Raw genomic sequence first — 15670 nt, 5'->3', positions numbered from 1 at the left:
CTGGCTCTCCCTCCTAAGCCCCCAGGGCAAGGGCGGAGGGCACCTGACAGCAGTGAGCTCCACGATGCCCCTCTCTCTCCAGGGCAGGGTGGGAAACTCCACAATGGACCACAGGTCCCAAGGCACCCTGAGCTACCAGGAAGCTGGGACCATTTGATTTTTGGTGTCCGCCTTTGAGCAACCAGGACAGGGTCACTGGGTACTGAAGTCTTGGTGCTTGGTACTACAGTTCCAACTAGGAAAGCCCTCTGGGCTGCTGACATAGAAAATGGAGCTTCCCAGCCTGTGAGACAGAGCTCTGGGAGAAAAGCAGGATCGTGGAGTTGCAAAGGCAACAGCATGACCTTGGGATCTGCCAATCCGACCTGGCCTTGGGTGAGTGCTGCCCTAACAGGTTCGTCAGCAGATGGGCCTGACCTAATAAAATGGGCAGGGCTTTAGAACCCAACCGATCTGACTTTGAACCTGGCTCCCACATTTGACACCTGGGTGACTCTAGGTGAAAGACTTGACCTCTCTGAACTTCAGTTCTCTCATGGGCAAAATAGCAGCTATAAGGGCTTTGTTATAAAACTTAGCATTGATATACACAGACCACCTAACAAAAAGATTGGCATGTAACAGGCATTTAATTAATAGTGACCATACTGGGGCTCCTGGGTGGCTCAGTGGGTTAAGCCTCTGCCTTCGGCTCGGGTCATGATCCCAGGGTCCTGGGGTCGAGCCCCACATCCGGCTCTCTGCTCAGCAGGGAGCCTGCTTTCCCCTCTCTCTCTGCCTGCTTCTCTGCCTACTTGTGATCTCTGACTGTCAAATAAATAAATAAAATCTTTAAAAAAAAATAGTGACCATACTCATTACCATTGTTATTATCTCCTTCTTCTGGAAAGGAAATCAACCATAAAGCCGAACAGAATGAAAACTGAATGCAGAACGTCTCCAGCCTGGTGACTGTCCTCTGATTGTTCCAGGTCCCTCCCTGAACCAGATCAGTGTCTCCTCAAAATTGGAGAGGACACCCTGCTCCTCCCTGAACCCTACATCTGAAACCAAAGCACCCCTCATTCAAGGCACCGACCGTCCCTCCAAAGCCTGTAGTTCCAAGTATTCTCACTTGGAGGCAACATTGAGCTTTGGATTTCAACCTGCTGGGCGGGCTCCCAGTCTCCTCAATTCTCCAGCCTCAACGGCCAAATCACAGACGCAAAACTGGGCCACTCTTTACTCTCCGAGCGTGATTCTAGAGGCAAAGTAGAAACAGGCTAATGCTACCTGTGCGTAAGTGTACGAAACATGCTAACCCTAAAAGTGGTACTAGCTGATGTCAGAAGATAAGGAGACCAAAAATAAGGCAAGGTCATGCATGGGGAGCTATGCGCACTTTCACAGACCTAGCTATGGATAACAAAAAATTGCAAGCAATGTAAATGCCTGCGATCACTAAGTCAATCACGGTACATCCGCTTGAATGGACATGTTGAATCCTAAGGATGAATATTATCCAGCAACTTGGGACAATTTTATAAACAGAGAGAAGATGCAAATTTTGTCCAATATATGGCAGCCAGCTGAAAATTTTATATGCTTGTAGGAAAGAGGCAAAAGAAATGGAAATATAAATGGAATTGTTGAGGTAACCAGACCACAAGTTACTTTTTCAGATACTCTGGCATTTATATTTTAAGTCCCTTTTGAATCCCCAGGATTGTTAGTGGGTGTTGGTGCAGCACAGTGGAGCAGAAAACATGCAGAGTAGGTAATGCCACAGTCCTGGAGCTTCTGGCCCCTGAAGTCACTTCTAAACCTCTGTGGGTTAAGATACAAGTGGGCTCTAGAGAGTAGCTAAGAAAACGTGCAGCCAGTAGGAGGGCACAAGCACTGCTCCATGGTTCGTTCAAGCGCACTGGAAAAGAAGAACGTGTGTGTTTCATAGGTTAGCTCTCTTTCCTGTAGAAAAGCTGAATCTCAACATGAGGGGAGGAGAATGGAAGACAATGGAAGGAGGTAGTATTCTGGAATAGTGCTTCCTTATTTGGAGCAGACCTGGCCTCTCTCTTGCTTGGGTCATCATCAGAAGAATTTGCCATTTATGAAGCATACCCATTCACTAGGTGCCAAGAACACCGGGCACTTCACATATGTTCCTCTACTCAGTGCACGAAACCTCATGAGATAGTAGGTGTTACCTTCCTCCTTTCAGAGATGAAAAATGGAGGCAGTGAGAAGGCATTTGCCTTAAGTTGCACAGTTTATTGATGTCTAAGGTGTGAACTTCGAAGTGTCCCTTCCCAAAGCCCGTGCTCCTTCTGCCACACTCGTAGCCAGAGGACACCCAGAAGGGCCCTAGGGAGGGAAGAACCTGGATTTGGCTTTCCACACCAAGCAAGGGCAAAAAGCTCCACCAGAGACCCTTGTCTTCATCCCAATGGCAGCAGAAACGACATCTGGGCACTTTGGCCTGCTGGAATTAAAGCCAAGTGTTTGGTTGGCAGGAGGCTGTGGAGGGGAAGGTCTTCAGAAGATACTCGTGGGTCCTGGTTTCCACTCTTTGCTTTTTCAGCTGCTCTTTCTCTCTGGGTTTCCTGCCTCTTAGCATCAACAAGTGAGTGTACACAGCCCGACTGGCCCTAAAGCCAGAGTCCTGTCTACGTGTGAAAGCTCCAAGGTCAAACAGTTGAGTTTAAGCCACATTTCCCTAGAACTCACGGGAGCAGAGCCCATGAAGACGGTGCCGTCCAGTCTGCAAATATGCCAAAAGAAAAGACTTCTCAAGGGACATAACCTGGGTCAGAGTGCGCTGGGCTTTGGCTACAGTCTGTGTGTTAGATGGAGTTCTGGCAAGGGAGGCTCTGGCGTCATACCTGTTTCACAGGTGAGAAAACCAAAGCTCAGAGTCAGGAAGGAACTTTCCCAAGGCCACTCAGCTGGGAAGTATAAGCCTCCAGAGTCCAAGCCCACGGAGCCCAACCTCTTAACCACGACACTCTAGTGTCTTTCACGAGGCCAGGCCACTTAGATGGTAAAAAGAGCAAAGACAAAAACACAGCAACTCTCTGAACCTCAGGGTCTTCATCTGTAAAATGGGTTAAAAATAACATCGATGTCAGAGGGCTGTTGTGAGAGTGAAGTAAAGTCATATATGTGAAGCGACACCTGGTCTGCGCTCCATAGATATGAATTGCCACTGTTGAGACCATGGAGCCCAGCCTTGGAAAGACCAAGGTGACCCGGCCCACAACCAGTAACAACTCCGGTCTCTGCTTAAACTTCCAAGGGGCCATCCTTGCTGCATGAGGCAACTTGTTCCTTCATGAAGACATTCATGATTAGAAATGTCTCCTAATATATTTGGCTAAATCTGGCTCGCACAACATACATCCTCCCCCAAGTCTATTTCTGCCCTGGAAGAGAGACAGAATGAAGCCGGGCCCTCTCTCACTTGGCAGTGCCTCCAAGCTGAGTGCCTGTGCCCTCAGAGCCCTCCACCTGCCCCCGCCAGGCCCCCTCACTCTCAGCACCCCAAGCCCCACAAGCCCAGAAAAGGGTGCAGGGGTCCAGCTGGGCCACCTCCTTCCTGACCTGGGCCAGTGTCTGTGCAAAATGATCTCCCTTTGTCTAACCTTGACCAGGTGGGGGGAAAGGGGGAGAGACAGGGCAGGTACGATACTGAAAAGAAAAAGGACGCTGTGTTTGGAGCCCTTTGGGAAGTGACAAATGTCAGTGTGAGACACTGGTTGATTTCTCAGCCTCTGTCCCCCACGCATTCTCCCTGACAGTGAGGCCTCCATCCTGGTGTCTCCCAGGATCTCTGCACTGTCACTGTCCTGTTCTAGCACACACAGGCACTGGAGAATAAATGGGGCCAACAGGGCTGGGTTCAAAACACATTTCTGTCCGCACAGCCTGCACCCCATGAGCCAGGCCCACCTAGAAGCATGAACACCCCTCCTCCAACAGTCATCACTGCATCCTCTCCGCATCCAGGGGCGGACCTGGCCCTGCACCCACTTCCCACAGGAGGAGAGTTGCATTTTAAGTATCTTTATCTCCCAGGGGCTGCAGGGAGCTGGGATGGCTCAGGGAGCTCTCTCCACACCACAGGAAGATGCTACTGGACAGCAGGAGGGACACAATAGAGGGCTACTTTCTCATCTCTGAACTTAACCAATTCTTGTGAGTGTATGAAAGTGTTCTGGAAAGTTAGAGCTTTATTCCACGCCTGAGGTAAGTGCTTGCCCTGGGTACTCATGCTCTCTGACCTTACCATCTGAGTACATACCATGGTACTGCAATTGTCTGTTTCCTTGTCTAGATCTCTCCCTAACATGTGCTCTTGTGGAACTGTACGTGGTAGGGAGACGTGTCTCTTACGGTCCCTAACTCCCCAGGACCTAGCTCACCGCCCAGATGTAACAGGTGATCAGTAAATATCTGTTGAGTGATGGATTGAATGAATGCCTCTTTTTGGCACTTACCATCTGAGACACAAACTGTACTTTAGACGAAGCTGCAGAGCCTAATGAGAGGCGTATGCGTGGACTTCCAGCTCCAAAATGGTGGAACAAACCCCTCCCTTCCAAGGCAGCCTGAGGATAAGAAGAAACATGCACAAAATGTATCTTCAATGAAACCAGGAGATGCCTGTGATCCTCAACCCCAGTGTATAGAACCACAGCCACTTGGAGAAATGTAAATGACCCAAAGTGAGGAATGATGTCAGACTCAAGGGCTTGCAGGGTCTGGTGGAGGGACCCAGAATTCATTCTATAACACTGTCCAAAAGGCTCAGGTATAGGATGCAACGTGTTCTCGCACAAGAGTGAAAATAGGAATAGTTTGAAAATCTCTTTAAAGAATATATTGAGCCCATCGACTGTTAAATAGAGCAACAAAATGTGATTTATCCATCCAGTGGAATATTATTCAGCCGTAAAAAGGAACGCAGTCCAGATTCAGACTACAGTATGCCTGAAACTTGAAAACAATGCTAAGTGAAAGAAGCCAGGCACAAGAGAACACATGCTAAATGATTCTACTTACATAAATGCCCAGAATAGGCAAATCTATAGAGACAGAGCATATTGGTGGTTGCTAGAGGCTAGAGGAGGGCAAAGTGGGAGTGACTGCTAACGGGTACAAGGTTTCTCCTTGGCGTGATAAAATTGTTCTGGAATGAGTGGTGATGGTTGTACAGCCTTATAGATACACTGAAAACAACTGAATTGGACACTAAATGGATAAATTTTGTGTATATGAATTATATCAATTTTTTCAAAAGCATGCAGAGTTTACAATCAGCTTCTTCTGATTTAAATATGAACTGAGAGGCAAGGATTTCCAGAATCTTAAAGAACATCTTGACCATAAAGGACAGAGACCAAAACATATGAAGGCAATGAAGAAACTCAGAACAAACGGAGGTGATTCAGAGCCCAAGAAAACTTCAAAGATTAGTAATTACTATCCTTGGCTCCCATGAAAGCTACTCATCTTATGAGACAAGAGTAGCATACCACACAAAAGGAAAAGCCAAAGAACAAGAAATTTCTCAGAATAGTTTTTTTGTTTAATTATTGCTGAAATAAACAAACTCTTCAATGAAAGGATTGGAGGATCAAGTTAAGTGTATCCCTCTGAAATCCCCTCCTCCAGTAGAAAATCAAAGAAATGACAAGAGATGAGAAAAGATGAAAAAGAAATCAGAGAATTGATTCAAGAAGCCTACAATGAAAATCCAAGTAATAAGAGTTCTAGAAGATGAGAGCAAAGAAAATGGTGAGGTGGAAATTATCACCAAAAAAAATATAAGAAACTTTCACAAAATCATAAGACATGAGTCTCTAGGTTTTAAAAGCCCACGAAGTTCCCTGCACAGTAAATGATAAAATAACTGTACCAGGGAACATTATTCTGAAATTTCAGAGCAGTGAGCATAAAGAATACATACTACAAGCATCCATAGAGGAAAAAAAGCAAGTCACATACAAAGAGATCAAGAAAAAAATGGTACCCAACTTCTCAAGAGCTACAGAAAAGGGGAGAACTGACCTCAAAATTTTAGGAAAAATTCATTTCAGCCTCTACATCCATCTAGACTATAAATCCAATGAAAAGATTAAAAGTAAGCCATTTTAGGCCTTCAAGATCTCAGGAATTCACCTCTTGTACATCTTTTCTAAGCAAATTGCTGAAGAATATTCTCAAAAAAAAAAAAAAAAAAGGAAGGCAAAGGATCAGCGGGAAAAGGAACCAACATGAGAGAGAGAGAGGCAAACAGTTATCCCAGATAACAGTGAAAGGAAATGCCAGGACAGCCAACAGCTGTACAGAAGGAGGGAGGGCTTTGAGAAAACTATTGGTGATCAATTACCTGATAGATGTGACCACATAGAAAATTATATGATTATATGGAGATGTTTACAGAGCCATTGAAGAGCAGGGCATGGCTGATCAGAGACTGGAAGAAAACTAAAAAAATTATACAAGAGGGACGCTTGGGTGGCTCAGTAGTTTAAGCCTCTGCCTTCAGCTCAGGTCATGGTCTCATGGTCTTGGGATCGAGCCCTGCATCGGGCTCTCTGCTCAGCGGGGAGCCTGCTTCCCCCTCGCTCTCTGCCTGCCTCTCTGACTACTTATGATCTTTCTCTCTCTCTGTCAAAAAAATAAATAAAATCTTTTTAAAAAATTATACAAGAAAGGAAATTTAACCATAGTACACTATCACATTCAGCAGTGAATAATGTTTACAATGTCATAATAATGTAAGTACTGAATGAAGCCTTTATAAAATACTGAGATAAATTATATTGGGGGGAAAGGGAACAAGAAGATTTAAGTGGGCACAAGCAATAATGGTCAAACTGATGCATCAAGAGATGCATATTATTTTGAAACAAATGCAATAATAAATAGGTTGAAAATGTTGTTTCTGGGAGAGGGGAGTCACCATTAGTTTGGTGGACTGGGGGGGATAGGGTAAGATAATTTTGACAAAATTGTTAAAACTGTTTTAAGTGCAGTGGTTTTGAAATCAAGACACCGGTTTGACCTGGTTCTCCCATTTCCAAGCTTGAAGGGCGATCTTGAGTAAATACTTTCTCTTCTTTGGCCTCAGTTTCTTCTGTGTTAATAATCCCTACCTAGGGTGCCTGGGTGGCTCAGTCGGTTAGGTGTCTGCCTTTGGCTCAAGTCCTGATCCCGGGGCCTGGATCCTAGAATCTAGGGGATCCTGTTTCTCCTTCTGCCTCTGCTGCTCCCCCTGCTTGTGCTCTCTCGTTCTCTTTCTCTCAAATAAAATCTTTGAAAACAAAAAATAAGGGTCTCGTGCTCTACCGACTGAGCTAGTCCGGCGCCCTTGAAAACAAAAAATAAATCCCTACCTAGTACATAACAAGGACACAATGTCTTTGTAGATAGTATACAGATGGGAGGTCCCTTCTCATCCCCCCTGTTTGGCATGAATGTCATCTTGGAAGGGGGGCGCGGGGCAGAGGCTGTGTCCTTTGCTCCTTTTGTAACCAATCCAGCATCCAGCAAAGTATGTGAAAAGGATATCATTTGACAAAGCTGCCAAACTGAATAATTGGTTGTTACAACTTCCATTACAGCTGCTCATGTGAGAAAAGGTATTTCACTGAGAGATAATTACAGGAAAATAGAGATAATACCATTACTACTACATCCTTTTCATTGCCCCGACAGTAACAGAGTTTTATGAGTTTGGTTAAAGTAAAAGACTACAAAATAATCTTGTACAGCCAACAATTTTAGCCATTCTTTTTAAATAAAAGCCCCCAGGCTGAAGCCACTAGTTATCTACCAATCTCATTTTCCCTTCTTCTTTTTTTTTATTATGCTCAGTTAGCCACTTTTGTACATCATTAGTTTTTGATGTAGTGTTCGATAATTTGTTAGTTACATATAACACCCAGTGCTCATCACATCCCTTCTTTCTTTAATCACAGAACCCCTGCCCTTCCCTCGGGTGCCCAAGCAGAGACCACATTTCCCAGCCTCCTTTGCAGCTAGGGGAGCAGCCCCTGCCCAAGTGCTCACCAACAACGGTGAGAAGATGTGGTGCGGGCAACTTCCACATCACCCCCCCCCAAGAGAAAACTGCCTGCCTTCCACTTTCTTTCCCTCTTCCCTGCCCCCATACCACACAAGCTGGGACACGGACATGGTGACCAATAAGAAGAAGAAACTTGGGGCCCCAGATGCCTTAGTGGAGCTGAGCTGCCTCCTGGTCCCATGGCCCAGCTACAGAGAGCACCCCCCACACCAGCCTATCCAATCCAACTGTTGACTGTGAGCACACAGCACTGGATGAGATGGGAAAACACGAGAGCAAGGTATAGAGGGACTCCTGATTCAGTTCCACAATCGAGTAGCTATTAGGTTTGTCCCTAATGAATTTTTATAGGCAGAATGTACACACGCCATTTTGTTTCTTAAATTCCACACATGAGTGAGATCATATGGTATTTGTCTTCCTCTGACTGACTTATTTCACTTAGCATAATACACTCTAGCTCCATCCATGTCATTGCAAATGGCAAGATTTCATTCTTTTTGATGGCTGCATAGTATTCCATTGTATATATGGATACATATATATTCCACTGTGTGTGTGTGTGTGTGTGTGTGTGTGTGTATCACATCTTCTTTATCCATTCGTCAGTCAATGGATATCTGGGCTCTTTCCATAGTTTGACTATTGTCAATAATGTTGCTTATAAACATCAGGGTAAATGTACTCCTTCGAATGTGTATTTCTGTATCTTTGGGTAAATACCTAGTAGTGTAATTCCCAGATCATTGGGTAATTCTGGCTTTAGCTTTTTGAGGAACCGCCATACTGTTTTCCAGAGTGGCTGCACCAGTCTGCATTCCCACCAACCAGTGCAAGAGGGTTTCCCTTTCTCCTCATCCTCACCAAGAGCTGTTGTCTTCTGTGTTGTTAATTTTTGCCATTCTGACTGGTGTGAGGTGATACCTCGTCATGGTTTTGGTTTGTATTTCCTTGATGATGAGTGATGTTGGGAGCTCATCAAGATAAAAAGCTTATGCACAGTGATGGAAACAGTCAACAAAACTAAAAGGCAATATATGGAATAGGAGAAGATATTTGCAAATGACTTATCAGGCAAAGGGCTAGTATCCAAAATCTATAAGGAACTTATTAAACTCAACACCCAAAAAGCAAATAATCCAATTAAGAAATGGATAGAAGGGGGCACCTGGTTGGCTCAGATGGTTAAGCATCTGCCTTTGGCATGGGTCATGATCTCAGGGTCCAGGGATGGAGTCCTGCATCTGGCTCCCTGCTCAGTGGGGAGTCTACTTCTCCCTCTGTCCCTCCCCCTGCTTGTGCTCTCTCTGTCTCTCTCTCTTAAGTGAATAAATAAAATCTTTAAAAAAAAATGGGCAGAAGACATGAATAGACATTTTTCCAAAGAAGACATCCAGGTGGCTAACAGACACATGAAAAGGTGCTCAATTCTTTTATATAATAGGGGAGAGGGAGAGGCGGGAAGGGATAGCAACAAATCTCACCCCTTCCTCTCACAGATACTTCTGAGGCCTCTAGGCACATTTATGAGTAGGGGTAACTGAAGTGGGATAGAGTAAGGGCTGAATTGTATTTTCCTTTCCTCCGCTTTGGGATATAGGAACTCCTCGGCCCAGGCCCATCTCTGAGGTTTGTCCCTAATAAATTTTTATAGGTAATATGTGCACATGCCATTGTGTAGCTGGCGCTGGAAAATCACTATTCCAGGTTAAGATAGCCCCATCAGAGCCTTTGTATTAGTGGGCTGGAGCTTTCCTTTTATCTCTCCTCCCACCCTAAGGAATGGATAGTCCTCAAACAAGATGCTGCTCTACCTTCTCCCGTCCATCAACAAGTGTCTCTTTTGCCACGCCCACCTCTCCTTCCCCCCACAGCCCACGCCCACCAATCAGCCCCCATCCAGATATGTCCCCCTCCCCTTCCACTTCATACCAGCCTACCAGGGCTCCCTGAATTCTCCCCACTTTTCCATATTTCTTCGAGTTAGACCAGCATTTTCCAATGCATGGTAGTACCTGGATTTTTAAAAATTACTAAATACTGATTTATTTCAAAGAATTTTAAGATAAAATACAAAATTGACTTTCTGATATGTGTATTAAGATAAAATACAGCTAGGGTCTCAAACCTCTGATTTATTGGATATTATTACTTGGGTCCAGGCTAAAATAAGTTTTCAAGTAAAAACAAAGTACATCTATTTCAAAAAATATTATTTCAATAAACATATTGTATACTTAATATGTCCTTTTATCATTATTTGTATGTGTTTACACATTCTTTTTTTTTTTCTTTTCTTTCATGCCAGCTCATCATTGACCTGTTTACCCATTCTTGATCTCACTTGGCTATGGCAAACAACTGAGGTTTAGGAAACGCTAAATCAGGTTATTAATGTTTTTGACAGTTTAATACACATCTGGGAAAGATACTCATTGCCACCTTGGAGAGTCCTACCCTGACAGGTGGGCCTGGGCAGAGAAGTGCAGACAGCAGTGGAGCTCCACCACAGGCGCATGGAACGCAAGCAGGCATCTAAACAGAAGACCACATTCAATGTGCTGCTCTCCCCAGTGAATTCTGCTAGAACAGAATTCCACCTGCCTCAATCCAGGGAGTCTTTCTGACCCCGTCTGAAAGTTCCCAAGCTTGAGGCCAAGGCCTGGTGTTGTCCACTCTAACCTGGGAGAGGGACTGTATCTGTAAGCCACCTTTTCCCAGGCACCAAGAAAGAAGCCTCACTCAGCACATGGCAGGGCTGGGAGCAACCCCCCACTCACTAAATAACAGACTGCATTTTTAAGTCACTTTGCTGAGGTCATCTGGTCCAATCCTAGTGAGATATAACATACCTTCGAGAATCCTCTCCATTTCCTGAAAGAAGACCTGACAAGCTAAGATCTCCCCACCTCCTCCAAGGTGGGGGCGGGAGGGGGGAGGACTGGGAGGAGAAAAGGGATGGAAACAAAGATGGACCCAGTTAAACAGAGCAGTGCCTTTTAATCCCCCTGCACTTCAGTTTGGGAGGCTCGGGCACTTGGTGCTTTTCCGGGCAGCCTAAAATGAGGGCCCTTCAGCACTCCTCACGTGCAAGCTGGAAAGCCACACATGGGGTGGGAGTGGAGCAGGGGTGGGGGCGGGCAAGAGGGTTCCTAGACTCCAAGACTTCAGGGGATTAGGGAAGTGACAGGCGTCCTGAGCGGGGGAACGCTGCCAGCCCCTGCCCCCTCCCCCAGGCTCGGGTCCAGCCTCCCCTGCACGGAGCTGCCTGCAGAGCCGAGGCTCCCCCTAGGTCTCAGTGAGCCACCGGACACGTTTGGCACGGAGGCGGAGGGTTTGGCAGGTCTGGTCCCCACCAACTGCCACCTTGCCGGGTGTGAGCAGAACAGCAGGTGGGTCCAGAGGAAGGCACAGTCTGCCTGTGTTGGCATCTGGCGGCATCACGCTGCAGCTTCCATGATATAAATACAGGGAGCGAAAATAGCTAATCCCAGATAACAGCGGTGTAATCACCCAGCGCCCGGCCTGGAATCCCGGAGAATTCGGAGGCAGCAGCTGCGGGGGCTGCCCCCATCAGCAGCCCACTGCCCCTGGGTGGCCTGGGCCCAGCGTGTAAGCCAGAACAAAGCTGGGGAGCGCGGAGCAACTGGAAGAAAGAGACCTGATGAAAAACACCTCGGATCGCTGTTCTGCCTGGGAAGAGATGCGTTTTCTAGAAGCACCATGGAAATCCTGAGCGTGCAGAGATGCCAACCTGGTCTCCCTGGTCTCGGCTGCGATCTGATAATATACATGGAATCATCTAGTTTGGGGGTTTGTTTCTTTGACTTCCAGGCATAAGGATCATCACTGGTCTTACCACTGTCCCACAGCCTGGGATGGTGGGGGCCTCTCCCACGCTTCTCCCACACTCTGGAGGATCCATGGCCACCAACTCCAGGCTCCTGACCTCATTTCTGACAGGCTGACACACCCAGTGGCCCAGTGGGGGCTGCGGCGCCTCCACAGGACAGCTTGCAGCCACTGCTCCTGTGGCGACTGCCACGCGTCCAGGAGAAACTGCCGGGCTTGCTGTCTCCAGCCATTTTGCTCACATAAGACATTTAATTAGGGCTTGTTGAGATGGTGCAAAGAGCTCAGGCCTCCTCTGTCCTACTTAGTGCATTCCTTGATTCTTGAGCTGCCAGTTGATGGACAAGCAATCCCTAGCCGTCAGTCATGTCTTTCCTCACACTCTGTGCTTTGTCCCGGCTCCTCAGCTGTGCCTCTGAAGGGCCCTGAACACTCCAGTCCCTTCTGACGGGTCATGAGGCATGCTGTCTCTCTCAGACAACGCAGACAGAGGCTGGCAGCCATGAGGTCAGTTTGGGCTGGGCCACTGTGGAAGAACAGTAATGGGGCCGGGCCACAGAGGTACTCAGAAGCAAGGGTAGGGCCTCAGAAATATGTCCTCAGGGAGCCCCTGAGACAGCTGACTCCCTATAGAACCGTAATTACCAACCACTGTATGCAGAGGAAAAGGAGAGAGGAACATTCCAGAGCAAACCAGAAACAACGGGAGGTGGAATCACTGGTCATCACACATTCTAGCTAGGGTGGCAGCAAAAAAGACTCCTCTTGACTGGTCTCTAAGAGGCGGTTCTCTGATTCTCTAGCTTGGAGAACCCAACTCATTGGAAATAATATTATTTTTGTTTGGAGTTTCATGTCACTTTCTCACACAAGAGCTCCATATAGTCAACCACAGATGAGAGTCACCGTGTTCTCTACCCCGAACAAGGTCATAGAGATCCACCACAGACATTTCAGAGGAGAGCAAACCATGGGCTGCACAAATCTCTGAGCCTCAAGCTGAAGGTGACAGGTATCGGACCCACCTGTTCAAAAGGGGCGTGTGAGGTTGAATCGCCTCCCTGGGCCACCACAGGACGTAAAACCACCAAGACCAAGTCTGAAGAGAGTATTCGATGACAGGGGGAAATGCTTGAAATTGTATATTAAGTACAAATATCAGGACAGAAAATGTATATGATGTGATCTCACTAATGTAAAATACACACATAAAAAGATAATGGAAAGCCACACACCTGAACACAGTCCATGCTCTTCATTGCTTAGTAAAATTATATATTTTTTCTTCTTTCTTGTGAAAGAAAACTGGGTTTCTCCCTCAATTTCTTAACGCTTCCAAAGAAGGGACATTTGACCTGAGAGTCATTGCGCATTAGAGAAATCCATGATTTCTTAGATAGGATTACTTAGGTCCAGGCTGAAAATAAGTTCCCAAATTAAAAAAAAAAAAAAAGGTGAGTCAATTTAAATTAAAATATTAAATAAAAAATTAAGACAGATATTGCCTAATTATGACAAACAACTAAAGTTTAGGAAACTCCAGTGTATTAATTTTTTTTTTAATTTTGAAAAATACGTACAAATGTCTGACTTGGTGGGGGAAAACCCATTTCCACCCTTCAGATTCCTAACACAAAGAGGGATCCACACAGAGGATCGGAGAGAGGGACGGCGCTCCGTAATGAGCAAGGGGCAGGCCAGCAGGCCCCTAACGGAGGTCACTATTCATCCCCAGGTGAATGCATGAGGCTCCATCTGGAGTCTCCTCCTGATCCAGTGAGCTTCAGCCCTGGTCCAGACCCTGCTCGAGCATTACAGATCCTTGGGAACCAAATGAGATTAAAGATGACAGCTGGGATAATAATTACAATTCATCCTAAATATACCTGAATCTCTTACTCCTCATCAAAAAGTTTTTCCTTATATATGTTTAACAGAAAATAAACCAAAAAATGAGAGAATAAAAAGAGAAGGGAAATGCCATTCATTGAAGACACACTATGTACCAAGAATTATATTAGAAACAGGAAGTATTCATGTAAATCTGAGCCCACAACATCTGATATATCACACCCTCCATTTCACAGATGAGAAAACTGAGTCCCAGAGAAGTTAACTAACTTGTGAAAGGTCACCCAGCTAGAAGCAGCCAAGCAAAGATCCAAATCTGGTGACTCAGAAGCCAAAGCCCAAGGTCTTTGCCCCAAACCACCCCGCTCCCACCTCTGCAGGGGCATGTGTGTGTGCACAGAAAGCGAGGAGGGGGTAAGAAGATGGGTTGAGAGTGACGACACTCCAGGTAGTCGGCAGTCTTTCTCTCCAGACGTTTTAGCACTGGGGAAACACATCAGCTCAGATGCAGAAAGCCAGGTAAGGAAATAAAGTCCAGGATAAAAAGCAAATGCTCCGGGCAGCACTATGGAATTAGTATCTTGGCTCTGCGCTCGCTGGGCTGGTGCCCCCTGCTCCAGACATGAACCCCTCTGGCCAGCACGTAAATATGGCTTCCACGGCATACGAAAGGAACAGGACCAGGTCTCCCATGTCTGCCAGACAGGCAACTCCAGCTGTAATCTAATCGCACCCCTTGAAGGCCCAGCCAGCAATCTCTTTCCCTCACCCTGTCACAAATGCCATCACATTGCATCCCAGGCTCCCCTCACACGCACAGCTCCGGCAGGACACTGGGACCTGTCTTGGCCACACATCCACAGATCGGCGGGGTCAGCCCTGGCTCTGCACAGTTCACAAAGGCCAAAATAAAAGTGCAACCCAGAGGGGCCCTAGGGGGTGGCTAGCTGAGAGGTCAAGGCTTGGGGGCTTTTTCTGTTAGCTTAGTCCCTGGTTCCTGGCTGCTGCACACTGTAGGTCTGCTTCAGGAAAGCTATTAGGGACAAAAGCTAAAGAAAGAAGGCAGGGATACTTCCTGAAATGCAAGAAATTTTAAAAAGGAGTGAGAGAAGTATGATAAAAACTCACCCGATGATCCAGATTTCAGGTTTGCTTGCTCTGATGATTTCGGAAGTCACAGAGGGACTGCCTGAGGCAAACTGCCTTGGGCACCACCACCCAGAGCTGGGAGTCAGCAAGGCCCTTCTTTCCAAGGATTTCAGATGCCTCAGGTAATCCTGGGGTGAGAATCAAGGAGAAACGGACTTTAGCACTTTGCGTTCTGATGGGGTTGCCTGTCTCCAAGTAGCTTATCTTATTTGCTCCTACAGTAATCTGCAAGGCAAGTAAGCCCAGTGCTATTGTCCTCTTCTAACTAATGAGTAAAGCACAGTACATGGGACCCACAGTCCTACAAATAATTTGTGACCAAGCTGAGATGAGAACCAAAATCTGGAAGAGCGAACATCTGTCACCAGTAATCACAGGCTAGGTAATTTGGACCAAACCCCTTTCTGCTGAGGACAAATATAAAAGTTGCAGAAACAGCAAATCCTTAACTGCACAAATGGAAGAAATTCATGATTTTTCTTGGAGCATATAAAGAAGAGGAATATTGCTAAGTTCTGTTACTTTCCCCAGCACATTTTAAACTGGGAGAGTATCAGGAGACTCAAAAGTAGGAACACATTACTGACCCACTCTTCTCAGTAGTACAAGTATATACTACTACTACTACTGCTACAATTATTATTATTATTATTATTATTAATCCTAAATAGTGATCACTTTGCCTTAGGTATGAAGGCTTATCACTAAGGCATACAAATGTAGAAATAAATGGAAAGAAAATCTAAA

The 15670-nt window shown here is 46.1% G+C and overlaps 1 long non-coding RNA gene across 1 annotated transcript in view; it reads right to left on the bottom strand.

Moving 5' to 3' along the window:
- The window catches only part of LOC116864328, a 52381-nt gene extending 37338 nt beyond the window's left edge, over positions 1-15043 (bottom strand). Inside the window, exon 1 of the long non-coding RNA XR_004381994.1 lies at positions 14903-15043. This is a non-coding gene — a long non-coding RNA (uncharacterized LOC116864328). The remainder of the gene's footprint in view (positions 1-14902) is intronic.
- Between the last annotated feature and the right edge of the window lie 627 nt (positions 15044-15670).

The sequence above is a fragment of the Lontra canadensis genome, unplaced genomic scaffold, assembly GCF_010015895.1.
Source record: "Lontra canadensis isolate GAN:19392208 unplaced genomic scaffold, GSC_riverotter_1.0 scaffold5, whole genome shotgun sequence".
In the NCBI taxonomy this organism is placed as follows: Eukaryota; Metazoa; Chordata; class Mammalia; order Carnivora; family Mustelidae; genus Lontra; species Lontra canadensis.
This window is presented reverse-complemented; position numbering and strand designations above follow the sequence as displayed.